General features: G+C 43.7%; 1 pseudogene; it reads left to right on the top strand.

The window, feature by feature from the left end:
- Nucleotides 1-5,357: 5,357 nt before the first annotated feature.
- Nucleotides 5,358-5,974, top strand: LOC136311839 (superoxide dismutase [Cu-Zn] pseudogene; annotated as a pseudogene).
- The last annotated feature ends 11,343 nt before the right edge of the window (nucleotides 5,975-17,317 follow it).

The raw sequence follows: 17,317 nt of genomic DNA, 5'->3' as shown, positions 1-17,317 counted from the left end.
ATAAACAACAAAATTGACCAAATTTAGCAGTAGGTCTCAGCAAAAGGCAATTTTTCCTTTCATCTTCCATCTAATTTGACAACTGATGGTTTTTGAAAATTTAAAGCTGGATGATGCCTCCGGCACACTTGCTAGATTTGATTCCATCAAAGCCGGGGTCTGCTTCCGCTGTGTTTGGGGGTGGGATAGGGGTGGGGGGTGGGGGATGTGGGGTGGGAGATTCTGCTCTGGGCGGATTTCCTCCCACTTCGGTGTGATGCAGCCCGGTTCTGGGCCCAGCGCCTTCTCTTTGTCTCAGGAAGATGACCTCCTGCTCGTTTATTTCATTCTGGGATTATTTCTATTATTGCCATTTGATTTGTGCGACTTGGAACGAGTCATGTCAACTCCCTGCGCCTTCAGATTTATTGTTATTTGTGAAATGATAATGAGGGAGCTAATGAGAGAGTGGGGTGTATCCTCTGAGCAGATTGCTTTGGAACACCATCGGACCTGAGAGAGGTCTGGGATTCGCGCACACACAGACCCGCTGCGGGCACTTGATTCTTCAACCATTCCCTGAGCCTCTCCTTCCCCGTGGGGCGGGCGGGCGTGTGCCGGGGGCGCTCAGCCCCAGTATTTTCTGCAGAAAATGTGTACTTTAGAATGATTGTAAGAACAACTTTAAAGGAAAAGCCAATACAGACTGATTAAAATGTATTTATTTTATTTTATTTTTTTAACGTGGAGCAAACGGTGTGTGCTTTGCGGTGATGGCGTGGGAGTGTGGGGGTGAGGTGGGCGGGCTGCTGGGACGCACGGAAATTGCGGGGCGCCGCCTGCATCGTGCTGTGGGTTTGAGACACGGGGCTGTGCACGCTCCTCCTCCGCTCTGTACTCGGAGACTGAATACCGGGGCCTCTTAGCCCCTTTGCACAGGGCGGGGTTGCAGCCAGTAGTTAAGTTAAGCTCTAGAAGTATAAAGATCCGGTCTTTGGAAATAGAAAAAAATAAAAGGTGACAGAAGCCATACATAGTTAAATAGCCAAATTAAGGCAAAACCCAGAGTCGGGAGGCCTCGTGTGGAAACGTGGACACGGGCCAAGGGCGGAGAGGGAAGCCCGCGAGGGGCGAGAGTTCAGGAGCCAAAGAGAAGGCTCAAGAAGATGTTTCACAAAGACACCTGGACGGGTTTGCAAGAGACTCCAGAGCTAAGACCAGAGTCCGTTTTGAAGATGTGTTACAGACAGGAGGGTGACGGGAGCGTCATTTGGGCTCTTTATTTTAAGAGTAAAAATGTGTGTGTGTGTGTGTGTGTGTGTATAGAGTTATATATATATATATATATATATATATATATATATATATAGAGAGAGAGAGAGAGAGAGAGAGAGATCATATATATAAAGGGCTGGTGTTTTCCAAGTCAATATTATCACTCCTGGTCTGGAGGGCTCCCATGATCTATCTCTGCTCTGAGATTTGTTGACCTGTGACCATGTGCGAGGGGCAAGATCCTCTTGGTTTCTTTGCCTCAGTTTTTAAAAAAGTAAAATAAAATAAGAATACCTGTCTCCAAAGGTCTTCGTAAGAATGAGATGAAATTGTAACTGAAGTATAATTTTAAAGTATAGTAATCACTCATTTAAAGTTAGATGCTATCATTATTATAATCACTACTATCATCCTCATCCTCATCATTACTTAGAAATGTTCTGAAAACATCCCACAGACGTGGGATTCCGACTGCTTGCGTTTTTTTGTTTGTTTGTTTTTTGTGACAGAGACACAGAGAGTCAGAGAGAGAGGGACAGATAGCGACAGACAGACAGAAAGGGAGAGAGATGAGAAGCATTAATTCTTTGTTGCGACACCTTAGTTGTTCATTGATTGCTTTTTCATATGTGCCTTGACCCCGGGGGGGCTACAGCAGACCGAGTGACCCCTTGCTAGAGCCAGAGACCTTGGATCCAAGCTGGCAAGCCTTGCTCAAACCAGATGAGCCTGTGCTCAAGCCGGTGACCTCGGGGTCTCTAACCTGGGTCCTCTGTGTCCCAGTCTGATGCTCTATCCACTGTGCCACCGCCTGGTCAGGCCCGACTGCTTGGCTTTGAATCCTGATTCTAATGCTTGCCACCTGTAGACTTTTGGTCAAGTTGCTTAAGTTTTCAGGTTTCTGTGTCCTCATTTGTGAAACGGGAAGAAGAATTGTTTCCTTCACAAGGCTACTGTAAATATGAACTGCATCAAGTTATGCAGAGGGTTCACCACTGTGCCTGGCTCACGGGACATCGTCACTCTGACTGTTATTCTTCTGACCTCATTTCATTTCTCTCTTCCCTTCCGTCTGACAGGCAGGTTCCCTCTTTCTGAGACGGCTCCTTACGCTTCAGGCTCTTTGTCCCTGAGGTCACCTCCTTGTCCAGGCTTCCTCTGACCACCCGGTCTGTCTTGCTCCCCACCCACAGGCATTCTCCAGGGCCGGTCCTGTCTCAGTCTTGTTCCAGCATCTTCTACCGGACGTTATCTTTGTGTATGCACTGCTTCCCTGATTATTACCCGACACCCCCTCCCCATTCTTACAGAACGGGAGCTACCTGCCTTGTTTGCTACTGAGTCTCGGGGTCTAACGCCACATCTGGCAGGGAGGAGGCATTCAAAAATATTTGTCAAATGAATGGTGTTGGGCAAGTAAGTTTGTAAAACATGATTGTTTATGTCTGCTCACTTATACTTTGCACCGGGGGCTAGGCAGCACCAGGTCTACGTGGGTCTGTGAAATTGCATGTTTGCTGGAGGAGAGGTTTTCTCACCAGAGAGTTTTAAAAAGAGGAGAAGAAGGACAAGGGCAAGAAGAGAGAAGTCATATTTTGCAGGGAGAGCAGGGAGACTGCAGGGTGCAGAAGGAGAAGCCAGTTTGTGCAGAGAAGGGAGAAGGTGTGCGGATGGGGAACCAGGGCTGAGGGGCTTTGGGAGCTCCGCTGAGGCTGGTGGGGCCTCTGGTTCTAGGAGGAACCAGAGAACATTCTCCTGGTTGTGGAACCGGAGAATGTGCCAGTGGCTTTGGGAGCTCTGTGTGTTTGCTTGTCGGTCAGTATGAGACTTGAATAAAGGCATGGCCCACCATTCTTTGACTGCACTGTTTCTTTATTGTCCATCCGAATTCAATGAGAACCCGCATCTATCTTCATGGCCACAGTGGCCGTGACTGCTGACAATACAAATGGGAAGAATTGTATAATTGGGTCTAAAGTGATCTAGACATCAGTAAGGATCACTTCCTGTTCTTACAGACAAGCTAGACTAAAGGGGGGGGGTGTCTCAAAATGTCACTCATCTGGGGGATAGAAGGTTGGGTCCAATGTCAGTGGCTATCCACTCTGTCCACTTAAAGACACTCTGAGGACAAAAGGTGGCCCTGTGAGTAATCATGTTAAGACAGCCAGCAGACACTGGGCTGGTCCAGGGTAAACCTTATCCACAAATTAGCTGCAGTAGAGTTACAGCTGGGAATGGTCTCACAAATGCGCAGACTCCCGGGACCCCGCCCGACTCCGGGTCCCCAGCATCAACATCTTTGGCAAAGGGGCCCTGGCATCTATATGCTTTATCAAGTGCCCTGGGTGATTCTGGCATCTGCCCAATGTGCCAGAGTTTGAGAACCACTGGAGTTGGGGGTTACGGGGCTTCCCTCCTCACCCAGGAGGCATCCCTAAAGATGTTAAATGCCTGTTGACACCCTTGTGCAGGAGTTGCAGCAGTGAGGTCCCTGTGCACAGGAGCCAAATGCTCATTAGCACTTGTATAGGAACTGGGGCCTGTCCTTAGTGTTCATTTCTGGGCGAACAATGAGAGTTTTCATGAAGCACTTTGGCAGAGTGAGGACAGATTTGGGGTGATGTAGTGCAAATTGTAGGAAGTGAGTGCATTAACACAAAAGAGATTTAAGAGGTCTGCAGAAGAGATTTAGCATTGTCTGGCAAAAAGTTGTAAATTGGGGGGAGAAAAGGTAAATTCTGGTAACATAAATAAAGGCTAATTGAATCTCCCCCCCTTTTAAAAAAATATGATTCTGAGAAAATATTTTGGGATTTTGTGCACCAGGCAAATATCATCAAATATGAAATGTTCCGTGGATTTCTGTCATGTGTATCTTAGCGTTGGTGGCACGGGCAATATTTTCTGATGATGAGGAAGAGTCATAAAGCCTTGCCCACCCTCTGGCTCTTTATTTCTCACTTCTATCAAGAATTTCCTCCTTATCCATTCCATCTGCCTGCAGTGGGGATGAACGGCTAGTAGCCCCTTTGGGTTTTCCTGATGTCACCACGAATCTCGTCTCCTTTCCATCCTTTTCTGACATCTTCAGATGCGTTCCTTTTCTGAGCATCCCTGACGCAGAAAGATGATGCGTGAGTTCATGTTTCACCACTTCAAGTCCTACAGCCCAACCATAGGCTCGGTTTCAACAGCAAGTCCTCACTCACAGTCCATGAAGTCAAAGAGATGTCACTGTAGATAGAGACAGGTGGAAGGGGTAGAGAGACATCATTTACATACTGTGGTTTACTGTCATGTCCCACTAAGTGAAAAAGAAAGAGAAAATGTTCTTACCAGGTCTTCATTTAGCATAATACGCACCATAAAAATCCACCCATCGCTGTATTAAAACAACACTGGAATGTGCGTCTTCCTCTCTCTGGTTACCACTCTAGAAACTTAATCGTGAGGTTTGGCAACCGCTCCAGGAATTTAAGTTTTAAAGATATAAGGAAGAGGTGGCGGTCAGCCATTTCCAAGGTCAGGGATGAGAGTGCGGTGTGGAGAGTTCATAGAAATGGCCCTCCTAATTGCTTTTACGTTAGGCTTGCGTAATAATTAAAAACAAACAACAAGAAGAACAGCACACAGCCAATATCACTGGGAATGGGGTGTATGTGCCTTTACATCTTTTCTTGGCCTGTCGCCAGCCTTGCACCGGTGGGCCAACTACTTCGGGTAGCGATCGCCAAGTTCTTTCCGGGGTCGTCCAGTGGATGCCATTTTAAACAGCAGGAGGGCGACCTTTCTGTATTCCGAACACCTAGCAACCTCTGTTGGCAACAGACTCACTTCTGCCTCTTCGGCTTGCCTGGAAAGACTGTTGTGTCTGAAACCGCCTCTCCAGAGGTGGAGCTCTCTTCATTACTTCTCACATTAGCTGAGTGTTTCCAATCCGACCCATTACAATAGTCAACGGGCCACCCCTCAGGGCCTCCGTCCCCCTTCCTGCCCCCCCCCCACCACAAATAAATAAGCATCCATACACCGGGATGACTCACTGTGTCCATAGCGCTTGTCCAAGAACACACTTCGAGTAGAAAATAAACGAATGGGTAGGCGTATTTCGCGGCGTCTCGTAGGTATTTGGAGTTAATACCGAGCGCGGCCCGCGATCATGGCGACCAAGGCTGTGTGCGTGATGAAGGGCGACGGCCCGGTGCACGGCATCTGATCCACTTCGAGGAGAAGGGAAGTGGGTCTGTCATGGTCTCGGGCTCCATCTCAGGACTGACCAAAGGCGAGCATGGATTCCATGTGCATCAGTTTGGAGACAATACGCAAGGCTGTACCAGTGCAGGCCCTCACTTTAATCCTCTGAGCAAAACCCACGGTGGGCCACAGGATCAAGAGAGGCATGTGGGAGACCTGGGCAATGTGACTGCGGGCGAAGATGGTGTGGCCCAAGTGGCTATTGAGGATTCTATGATCTCGCTCTCAGGAGACCGTTCCATCACTGGGCGCACCATGGTGGTCCATGAAGAACGAGATGACCTGGGCAGAGGTGGGAATGATGAAAGCAAGAAGACGGGCAACGCTGGGGGCCGCCTGGCCTGCGGGGTGATTGGGATCGCCCAGTGACATTCCCCAGGACCGCCTGCGTCCTAGTACTCGTTTTGCTAGTTGTAGGAATTGAACTTGGTAAACATTAAATACTGTCATCTTAAAAGTGTAATATGTGTCTTTTTTTTTTTTTTAATTTGCTTTAAGTACCTGTATCAAGAGCTGATTTAGATCACTTGGAAGATTTGTATAATTGTATCATCTCATTCAATTAAAATGTGTTTCAATGGAAAAAAAAAAAAAAAGAAAATAAACGAATGTTCTGTCCTACGCGGCGGGGCTGTTTGTTCGGGGAGCCAGCGCCGGCGGGCGGCAGTCCAGTACTATACGGCCTCAGAGGTGCGCCGTTGCTGGAACGCGGCTGCCCTCTGAGAGCAGCTTTGTGTTGCAACCTGAAGCTCTGATCCTCTCTCCTCGCCACCTTTACATTTACCGCTGGAGGGTAACGGTCCTCAGGTTTTAGTTTAGGGACCGTGGTCAGGCGGTGTTGGAAGTGTCAATTTTGTCTTGATTGAAAGAATACACCTGAGGCTTCTCCCCGCCTCTCCCCACTGCCCCCCCTTGGGGTTGTCATTTTTTGGGAGCTAGGGCAGAAAAATGCACATTTTGTAAAATCAGGCTGGGCACCTTCTCATTTTTTGTAATCTTTGTGGGTATAACTGAAAATTGTATGCTTTGGCATAGGCTTGCCTCTTGGATATGACCCGTAGTTTAATTTTTAGTATGGCATTCAAATAACATGCTAGCCAATGTTTTTTTTTCATGCCTAGTGTAAGCTCCCATGAACTTTTTTTTTAATGAGACTATGGTGTTAAGCTTAGGATTTTGTCTTGTTTCTCAGTTAGATAATTTTAAATTACCTTGTACAACATTCCTCTCTTAATCCACAGTGATAATTTCGCCTTTCAAATCACTTTGCCTTCTAAAAACGGACAGAAGTCACTTAAAATTTTTATGGCTTCAATTGTAAGGCCGTGTAAAAATACCAGACATTACATCTAGTATTTTTAGAGTTGCCTATACGAAAGGAGTATCATATCTATTTGATATATGCATTGATGATTTGGTTATTCAGATGGTATTTAGACTGGGTTTAAGTTCTAAAATATTTTCCTTTCTTTTTTTCTGACCTATTTAAGGAAAACAAATCCATAAATAAAAACTTTTTATAAGTCCCAATCCCGGTTGCCTCTTTCTACTTTGAAAATAGTACAACAACAAAAAAAGAATAACAGTTAGGGCAGGATTTTAAGATTCTATGCATAAGGATTCTAAATTCTTCAAATTTTATGTTCAAAATATATTTCTCTAAGTAGGATAAACCATGACATTTTGTTTCGTGCAATTAAATTATATTTTGACTCATTTTTCTTAGAATTAAAAAAACATAGAGTCTTTGAAATAATTTATTTTTCACTGGAGTTAATACAGTTTCTATTTATACTGATTTCCCCTGGGCAATCAGTTTAAAAAAATGAAATTCAGCCCTGGCTGGGTGGTGCAGTGGATACAACGATATCCTTCTGAGGTCTTGGGTTCCATTCCGGTCAGGGACGTTCTGAGTGTCAATCAATGAGTGCACAACTAAATGGAACAACAAGTGGAATAAGGAGCAGTTGATGTTTCTCTCTTTTTTCCTCTCTGTCTTTCTCCCTCCCTAAACAATAGAAAAAAAATTTTTTTTTGTACTTTTCTGAAGCTGGAAATGGGGAGAGACAGTCAGACAGACTCCCGCATGCGCCCGACCGGGATCCACCCGGCACGCCCACCAGGGGCAACGCTCTGCCCACCAGGGGGCGATGCTCTGTTGCGACCAGAGCCACTCTAGTGCCTGGGGCAGAGGCCAAAGAGCCATCCCCAGCGCCCGGGCCATCTTTGCTCCAATGGAGCCTTGGCTGCAGGAGGGGAAGAGAGAGACAGAGAGGAAGGAGGGGGTGGGGGTGGAGAAGCAAATGGGCGCTTCTCCTATGTGCCCTGGCCGGGAATCGAACCTGGGTCCCCCGCACGCCAGGCCGACGCTCTACCGCTGAGCCAACCGGCCAGGGCTAGAAAAAATTTTTTTAAATGAGTGATGCATTATACTCATCTCATTATTCAGACTTTCCTAAATATAGTTTTAAAGCAATTTATAAACTAGTGGAACATCTATTGTCTACTGTGGTGCTGGAAATAACAAGTCTCAGAAAAGAAAATCAACACAGCAGCAGCTCTGTAAAAGAATGAAGCCACAATATGTTAGGAAAAGATAACGTGAGAAAGAACCACCTCTGACCAAGAGGGAGGGGACAGTGAAGAACCCCTCAGGTAACGAACATTAACTATGATGTTGATTGTGGCAGAAACAACATAACAGAACTACGGTTTGGAGCTCTTCTTGGGGAGAAATGTTAGGGGCAACTGAAATATTGGGAACCTATGTTGTTTGGACAAAATAAAAATGCCGTCATGGAAATAAATGTGCCCAGGGCTACAGGCCTCAACTCAAAGGAAGTAATGGAGGCCCATGGGAGCGGAGTATAAATCTAATGACTCAGAAGGAAATCATTTTTTTGTATGTGTATTAACTTCTATCGGCTTTTTCTAAAAGAGGAAGATGTGTGTAATGCATCCTCCTATTTTAGAAAAAGATTTTAGGAGGGGAGATACTTTATATTGCAATTATCTCACACTCGTTGGATAGGATTCAGTCAGATTTTCAATTCAGCTAACTTCTACTTAGGGCAGAGACTAAATACATCCATATCTACATTTGGACTTGAAAGTAACATGGCAATCCTTGCCCCAGATAAGCTTAGAGCGTTTAAAAATAAAAATCATGAAACAAAAAAAGTAGGTTAAAAGAATTTCAGGAGAGGAAGCAAAGGCACATATCCTTTACTCTAAAGGGCCATGTAGAATCAGTCTGTTTTATAATTTATGGTGGCAAACTGAATTACTTTAATTTTTCATTTTTCAAAGACAGTTGGCATTCAATACTCTCATATTAGTTCCGGGTGTACAGGATAGCGGTTCGACAATGATATAACTGACAAAGTGATTCCCCCAAGTAGCTCAGGTAGCCACCTGGCACCATGCATAGTGATTACAATGTTTCTGACTCTCTTCCCTGTGCTGTACTTCACATTCCCGTGTCTATTTTGTAACTACCGATTTGCACTTCTCGATCCCTCCCCATTTTTCACCCAGCCCCCAAGCTCCTCCCATCTTGCGACCATGGGTCTCTGTACTGATGTTCTCTGTATCTCTGAGTCTGTTTCTGTTCTGCTTGTTCATTTGTTTTGCTCTTCAGATGTCACATGGAAGGGAAACCATTTAGCATTTGTCTACGACGGACTTATTTCCCTTAGCATCAAACTCTGTAGCTGCGTCCCTGTTGCCACAAATGGTAAGACTTGGTTCTTTTGGCCCTGGCCGGTTGGCTCAGCGGTAGAGCGTCGGCCTAGCGTGCGGAGGACCCGGGTTCGACTCCCGGCCAGGGCACACAGGAGGAGCGCCCATTTGCTTCTCCACCCCTCCGCCGCGCCTTCCTCTCTGTCTATCTCTTCCCCTCCCGCAGCCAAGGCTCCATTGGAGCAAAGATGGCCCGGGCGCTGGGGATGGCTCTGTGGCCTCTGCCCCAGGCACTAGAGTGGCTCTGGTCGCAACATGGCGACGCCCAGGATGGGCAGAGCATCGCCCCCTGGTGGGCAGAGCGTGGCCCCATGGTGGGTGTGCTGGGTGGATCCCGGTCGGGCGCATGCGGGAGTCTGTCTGACTGTCTCTCCCTGTTTCCAGCTTCAGAAAAATGCAAACAAACAAACAAACAAACAAAAAAGACTTGGTTCTTTCTCTATGGCTGAGTCATATTCCACGGTCTCTAGGTGCTACAGCCTTTTTATTCACTCATCCGTTTGATTGACAGAGGCGAGCAGGAGGGACGTGATCGGGCTGACGGGAATCACATCAGGAGGAGAGCGGTCCTTAGGGGTGAGAGAAACAAAAGGGGTCTGTTGAAGAGAACACCGAAGAAGAAGAAAAAACATCAGCAGGATGAAGATGGGAAACAGGAAGCGCTCCAAGGAATCTAAGCTCAAACAACAATAATTCTATCTCAATGGGCAGAAATGTTGACTGCATTGGAATCCGCCACACTGACCCTGCTGTGCTCATAATTAGAGCACAGACCAGGTGTGCACGCTCAGCGGGGGACAAGCTGAGAGAATAAACAGGGAGCCTGGCCTGTGGAGGCTCAGTGGATAAGGCCTCAACCTGGAATGCTGAGGTCGCCTGTTCGAAACCCTGGGCCTGCCTGGTCCAGGCCCACATGAGAAGCAACTCCTCCAAGTTGAGAGTCGATGCTTCCCGCTTCTCCCCAACCCCCTGTCTCTCATCAATCTAAAAATCAATAAATTACAAAACTAATAAAGATATGGACGCAGTCAACAGTATGTATGGTGATGAGCAGAGGGAAGGCGTGGGGAGTTACAGGAAGGTAAAAATAAGTAAGTGGTGATGGAAGGAGACTTGACTTGGGGTGGAGAACACACCGTACCGTCTACAGAGGGTGTGTTATAGAATCACACACCCGAAACCTGGATGATTTTATTAACCAATGTCACTCCAATAAATTCCATTTTACAAACAGGAACGAGCTTGATCATGGACTCGGCAAGGCCATGGAGCACTGCGGACCACCGTGTGGGGTCTGTTCTCTCCCTTCTCCATCCGTCTGGGAGTGGTCAGCCTCCTGTTAGGCTCCCGCAGTCCTTAGCTATTGGAACATAACAAACTCCTTATTAAGGTTCTTAAACTTGTAATTAAAAACAGATTGTCGAGAGAACACCCTATGCAGCAGTCCCCAAACTACGGCCTGCGGGCCACATGCGGCCCCCTGAGGCCATTTATCCGGCCCCCCACCGCACTTTCGGAAGGGGCACCTCTTTCATTGGTGGTCAGTGAGAGGAGCATAGTTCCCATTGAAATACTGGTCAGTTGGTTGATTTAAATTTGTTCTTTATTTTAAATATTGTATTTGTTCCCGTTTTATTTTTTTTTACTTTAAAATAAGATCTGTGCAGTGTGCATAGGAATTTGTTCATAGTTTTTTTTATAGTCTGGCCCTCCAATGGTCTGAGGGACAGTGAACTGGCCCCCTGTGTAAAAAGTTTGGGGACCCCTGTCCTAATGGCTCTGCGGACACCCTCAACTCCATCGACAAAGTATGAAATCAAACATGGCAATTAATGACAGCCCGTGCCAGGGCGATCCTTGCTCTGACCGCGGTACCGGTTCTCGCCCGGGAGCCGGCAGACATGCTCTGATGATGGCCGTGTTGTGGCCTCCGGCGCTCTGCAGCGGCTGTTTTCCTGACCCGTCGGTGCCTTTGGCCTGGGTCTGCCCCTCCTTGGTTTTTGAGGCTGGGTTTTGTCGCCTCATACTCGTTAGATCAACGTGCAATGACCGAGGCTTTGTCATCCTCGGTGCAAAGCTGGCTGAGTGCGTTTGTCTCTCCTTTCCTGTATGGAGTGGGCTTGTTCCCCTCGTGGCGTTGGTCCCACTGGGCGTGGTGCCTCTCCTCTGCTGTCTGTCCATGCTGCTCCCACTTTTCCCGTCCCGCCCTTCATCTTGGCTTCCACGCCGATTTGGGCCAGTCTTTCGGCGTTCATCTCCCCTGGGTGTCTCCTGGCTTGTCCCTACTCATCACTCAGAGTGTCACCCCGTCGTTGGAGAAGGGAGGCTTTTCCAGCATGGCAGGGTTGGGTTTCCAAGCTCTCTGATTCTTTCCCTTTAAAAAGGAAGGTTCTCTCAAGGTGTGGGACTCCCTGGGGGTGTGTGAGCTGCCCCGACTTGGCCACCTGTTTCGGACTCTTCCCCTCTCTTTCATGGCGAGGTCAACCCCCCTTCCATGGGAGATCAAAGCCAGAAAGGTCTAGTTGCCTGCAGGACTTCTTAGGCAGTTACGTCCATTTTTTTGACCCAGGGAGCCAGGTGAGCACTGTGTACTGATGGTGTGACCTGGGGTGCGGTAATGGCCTCTCTGTGCCTCCTCTGTGATCTAGGGTAACGATCCCACCTACTGTCTGAAGTCGAGATGAGTGTGTAAGGATGAGTGGGGGTCACGCGAGGGCCCTGAGCTCGTGGCACGGTATTTGGCACACAGCAAGTGCCGTGGCACGTTCGTTAGCTTTATTATTCTCTCAAGAGCAGATTTACGAGTATAATGAGCATATCTGTTTGTGAGGTTGAAGGGCTAGAAAAAGAAACTTCAATCATTCATGACCATAACATGCATATTCCTGAAGTAATAATAAACTTAATCTAGTTTCACGGCAACCTATTTTATCATGACACGTTTAGTCTGTGAAATATGTGTTTTCTTGTCCGAAGTAATGATTGACATGATGTGGCTTGAATTTATGGTTCACCCAGAACTGTAGAATTCACTTTGGTTTTTTTTTTTTGGGGGGGCGGAGAGGGTTGGTGTTTGTACCGCCTTGATTATTGTACTTGGGTGGTGAACATTTTGCAAAGCAGTATTCTTAAGATACTGCTCCCAATAGAATTCTAATCCTATCATGAGCAGTCAATAATTTTTTTTCTTCAATTTAGTTGCTCATATAGTCAAATACAAGAGAAATAGAAACATTGAAAGATATTAATCAAAATTTTTTAGTACTATAGGAATTAGATGCCACTTTCAAAACCTCGACTATTTTGGAGAGATGTGACAAAGGAGTTCTGAGTTTGGCTCGAAGCACAGCTTTTGACATTTATGAAACAGAGGACAGAGTTTTTACTCGCTAACCAAATTGTAGGTGGTGGGGATGGTTGGGGAGGAAGGGGAAGCTTTTTGTTTTGCTTTTGCAAAACATGTTTTTTGAGAACAATAATAATTTTTATTTTCAGATCCTGATATTGCCGGAGTCCTCTGTTGTCATATTTTATGGAGGACATGTGCTTATCTGTTGTTTAAAGCTTGGCATTCTCATGTGTATTTGTAACCTGTTAGAGGTGTAAAAGCTGTTTTGTGGCTTATGATTAACATGTAACATGTTGAGCTATACATGCTAGTTATAGTTTTATATATTAACCATATATATATTATATATATCCATCTTTAGCTATTTAAAAGCTCTAAGATGTTTTAAATGGCAAAGGAATATTGATACATGCTCATCCTCCACATTTCTTTTCCTTAAAAATAACACATTTGGAATTTAAGCTGCCTGGTTTGTTGATCTTTCTGTTAATTACTTAGAGAGAAATAATATATTCTAAGCATTTTTGAAGCTCCACACAATCAAAATTGGCTTTGTAACGTGCAATTTAGACCATGCATTCCGAAGAGAAGGCTGAGGTCGCTTCTACATCACAGTGTCAGAATTATTGTCAGACACCAGGAAGCACAGCTTTGTTAATTTCCTCCTCCATCTGTTCCTTCCTCTCCTCTCTTTTTTGGGCAATGATGGCAATAATCTGTTGGACTTTTATTTATTTATTTATTTATTTATTTTTATTTGATTGATTTCAGAAAGACAGAGAGAGGAAGGAAGAGAGAGAGAGAGAAAGAGAGAGAATGAAGAGCATTATTTTGTTGTTCTCTTTAGTTGTGAATTCTTGGGTCCTTGGTGTTTCAGGAAAAAGCTCTAACCGACTGAGCTCACTGGGCAGGGCAATCTGTTGGACTTTTAAAAGGAAGGCATCGTTTTATTCTTTAAATGGTTTAAAATAATACAACGACCATAGGTATCTGTACCATATAAGCACTTAAGAAAGAGCTGTATGATTAGGCACACAGCTCTTGTGGTGATAGAATGAAACTGTAAGGTTCTTTGTTATGAAAAACAAAAACAAAAAACTGCTTGTAAACTATACTATTTATAAATGTTTTAAGAGTCTTCCAAAAAAAAAGTCTCTCTTTAGGAATATCTCTCACTGTAGGCTAAAATTTGAGAAATACATTTTTTAGTTTTTGGAGAGATTATTTTATCTTGACAATAACAAACTATCACATTTTGTAGTTCTATTATATTTTAAATATTATAGACTATAAAGGTTATTCTACATGACGTAGCTTAAAATTAAACCTGTGTTAGTTTTTTTTTAGTAAGGAAGCAATTTCTACAATGTGAGACCAATAATGTAAGATTGTTTTGAAATAGCAAATGAATTAAAGGACTAATTGCCAAGGAATTGCCCTCTATTATTTGGTTACTTCCTAAATAACGTAGATACAGCCTGCCGATATAGCATAGTTTTATTTTTACCTGATAAAATCAAAGGGATGGAAGTAACCCAAAAGCACCCATCTAACATAACTAGAAATTTGCCTTCCAAAGATACTGAGAGAAATTATGTCTTTTCCTTTTCTTCCAATGATCACCATAGCCAAAGTCCAGGTATATGATCACATTTATTTCGAAATGTAGAAAAAGAAGTCATTCATTTGTCTGAACATGTGAAGAGGGTTGCCATTATTCTGCAATTAGTATCATCAGAATTTGAGGTTAGAAACGCTTGACATTGTTAAAAAAAGGAAACAATGTTAAGTAATCTTTGAACCAAAGTTAAAGCTCCGATTATAATGAAAGTGAGGAAGCCAAGATTCAGTAAATAAGCTAGCATATTTACCTCTTCTAAATATTTCTGAAAATTATTGCGTATATGGTAGTTACATATAGCACATTAACTTCTACATCTGTTTTATGTATCTGAGAGAACTAGGATATTATCACTATGGTTGTTGTTGTTATTGCATAAGAAAAGCATACTGGCTATTGTGAAATTTATACAATGAATCCATTTTCCACTATAAGTTTGGATATTAATAATATCAGGTCCATTATAATTATATTCTCACATGGGTTTTTTTCCCCCCCTACCTATCAAAGCAGAACATCATTTTTCACTTTCTTGGTTGTCAGTGTGTTTTAGAGATGAGCAACATCCACAGTACCTTGATAGGTTTTAGAAATTGTGTGCTATTCAACCGCACTTCAGTTTGCAAACGAAAACGTGGGCCGTGGGAGGACTTCAAAGGCTGGCTGGTTGCCATTCAACAACATCAAAGGGCGCCTCCCTGAAGCCTTTAAGTTTTATGGTAGGTGCCTCATAGAGATGTCAGGTCATCCTGGGAAACAAGGAGAGGGCTCCCTCTCAACCCAATTGTCCCTGGTTCCTTTCATCTGTTGGGGAAGGTAGGCATCCCGGGTTCGAAAGGGTTCTGCAGCGACTGGAATACTGGACATCAAGCCTCTCTGGTTTCAGTCTCTCTCAGCATGGAGGCTGCAGTCCTGGTCTCTCCCCGGTGGACACATCTGGGGAGCAGAGAAAATGATCCTTGGGATAGTGTCCTGGAGTGTCCATGAGACATGGAGGTAGACCTCTCTCTTTCTGGCTCCTCTCAGGACACAAACACCTGGCCATCGTTGACATACTTAGGCAATTCTGGATAAATTTGGAGAAGGACCACATCCAAATTCTAGCAGAGAAATCTCATTTCCTTAACACGTGGATGAGACATTTTCTACGGAAGATAGAATAATGGGATTTCTATCTAAACAAAGTAGCACAATAATTCCAGCTTTCCCCCTCCTCCCTGATTAAGCCATCTCCTGTAATTATTCCCTTAATAGCATATTATAAAAACCTATATGGAGAATTATATCTTTCCAATCAAATTAGGGGACAGCTATGCCTAGGTCTTACCTGATTAGAGAAATGCAAGTGCTGCACATGAGATCAAGTATTTAGGGTGTTAGATTTCTTAGATGTCTTTTTGTGATTTGTTTTCCGGACACATCTGTACCGTCTCAGGGTATGGTAAATTAATTTTACTGAACAAGTATATCCTTTCTTTTGTCATAAACTGAAAGCACACCCTGGCTGGTTGTTCCTACTTTAGTAGAAACTAACAAATTATCAGGAGCTTTGAAGGTTTGTTTATTTATTTACTGTGTCAAAAGAATTAATATATTTAGAGAATGCAGTTAAGATCATTTTGTACAGCTTTGATCCTTCGCTTAGATGCCCTGAAGTAGTCCAGGCAGGCATTTTATAGGAAAGCGCTCTGTTTACAAATTAGAGCAGAGGACACGTTTCACACTGAAGATCAGCCCATGCACTGTGTTTTATTTCAGAGGCACATGACACAACCTTAATATTACAGCCAGATGATTAAAAGAACATTACCTGAGCCATGAGAGTCACTGAATGAGCTATGCTAAATTGGTTGTTTTCTGTTTTGTGATTAATTGAGCTTCTAAACCATATTTTAGTGTGCTTTGTTTTTCTGTCCCCAGTCATCCCATATTATTAAAGAGAAATTCTGCATATCTCTCCTGGAGTCCAATTAAGGATTTGCATCATGACTAGATTTTTCACTTTAATTACTGTATATAAAGTAGGTTTTGACTTATTTCCATATTTATCAAACTATGCAGAAGAAGCAAAATTCATCAAATAAACAGATATCTGTGGCTATAATTGCAGCCCGCATCGAGCACGGAGGAAGAAAATATGAGGGGTCCAAATTTCATTATGTAGAACATAATAAACATCTGAATAATTAAACCGCGTGTAAATCATCGGCTCGGCCCTGGTGAGGATACGAGAGACACCTTCGTCTGATCCAAAAAAATATTTCCAACCTATTTCTAAATACGCATCCTAACGGTTAAGACAAACAACGAGTTGAAATTCTTACATCTTTTATCCGGTGAAAAAGACAACATCGAGTAAATGTACATACAAAAATGATCTTTTGATCAATTATAATCTATTTTAAGCTTTCCACGGACATAGATTTCCAAAAGTTCTTTCCTCTTAGCAAATCAGAGAGCAAAACCAAAAGAAAGTTATCATTAACAAATTATTTTGACGATTTTTTTTCCTTTGTTAAGTAGTGAACGTTGGAGAAGTAACCTGTCAATTCCTAGGATGAAGAAAATACTCCTGCCTTCTAGACGGATGTCAATTAAAGCCCCAAATAATCACTCTACTTAGAAATGCTTAGTTAAATTTCTTCTTCTGTGCGCTTACTTCTCTATTAAGGAACTTGTAACTAAATGAACATAAGGAAAAATATTTTTATTATAGCAAAAATTTAATGAGAAGTACACTAATCTTATAACCAACATACAACTTAACACAAGTGGAAAACCCAGGACTTTTCATTTTTAAGCATGATTTTTCAACTTTGAAGACATTTAGAAAAAGATATTTCTCATAATTTTTTTTCCTTTGGTTACCTAATTGCAAAAAGTTAAATTGTCTCTAGTGTCACAAATGGATTGAGTTTCTTCATTTCAAAACTTTCAAAAAGACATTCTTAATTTAAATTTTTACCTTAATGAAGCTCCTGACAAGGGAAGTTTAATTCTAGTTATTGTAAGGTACTTAAGGGTTTTGAATTAATTTATCTTATAAGCCCTGCTGTGACTGTGGCTGGTTACTTCTGAGTTAGATATTTAAGGAC

Source organism: Saccopteryx bilineata, chromosome 8 (assembly GCF_036850765.1).
Source record: "Saccopteryx bilineata isolate mSacBil1 chromosome 8, mSacBil1_pri_phased_curated, whole genome shotgun sequence".
NCBI classification, from domain to species: Eukaryota; Metazoa; Chordata; class Mammalia; order Chiroptera; family Emballonuridae; genus Saccopteryx; species Saccopteryx bilineata.
This window is presented reverse-complemented; position numbering and strand designations above follow the sequence as displayed.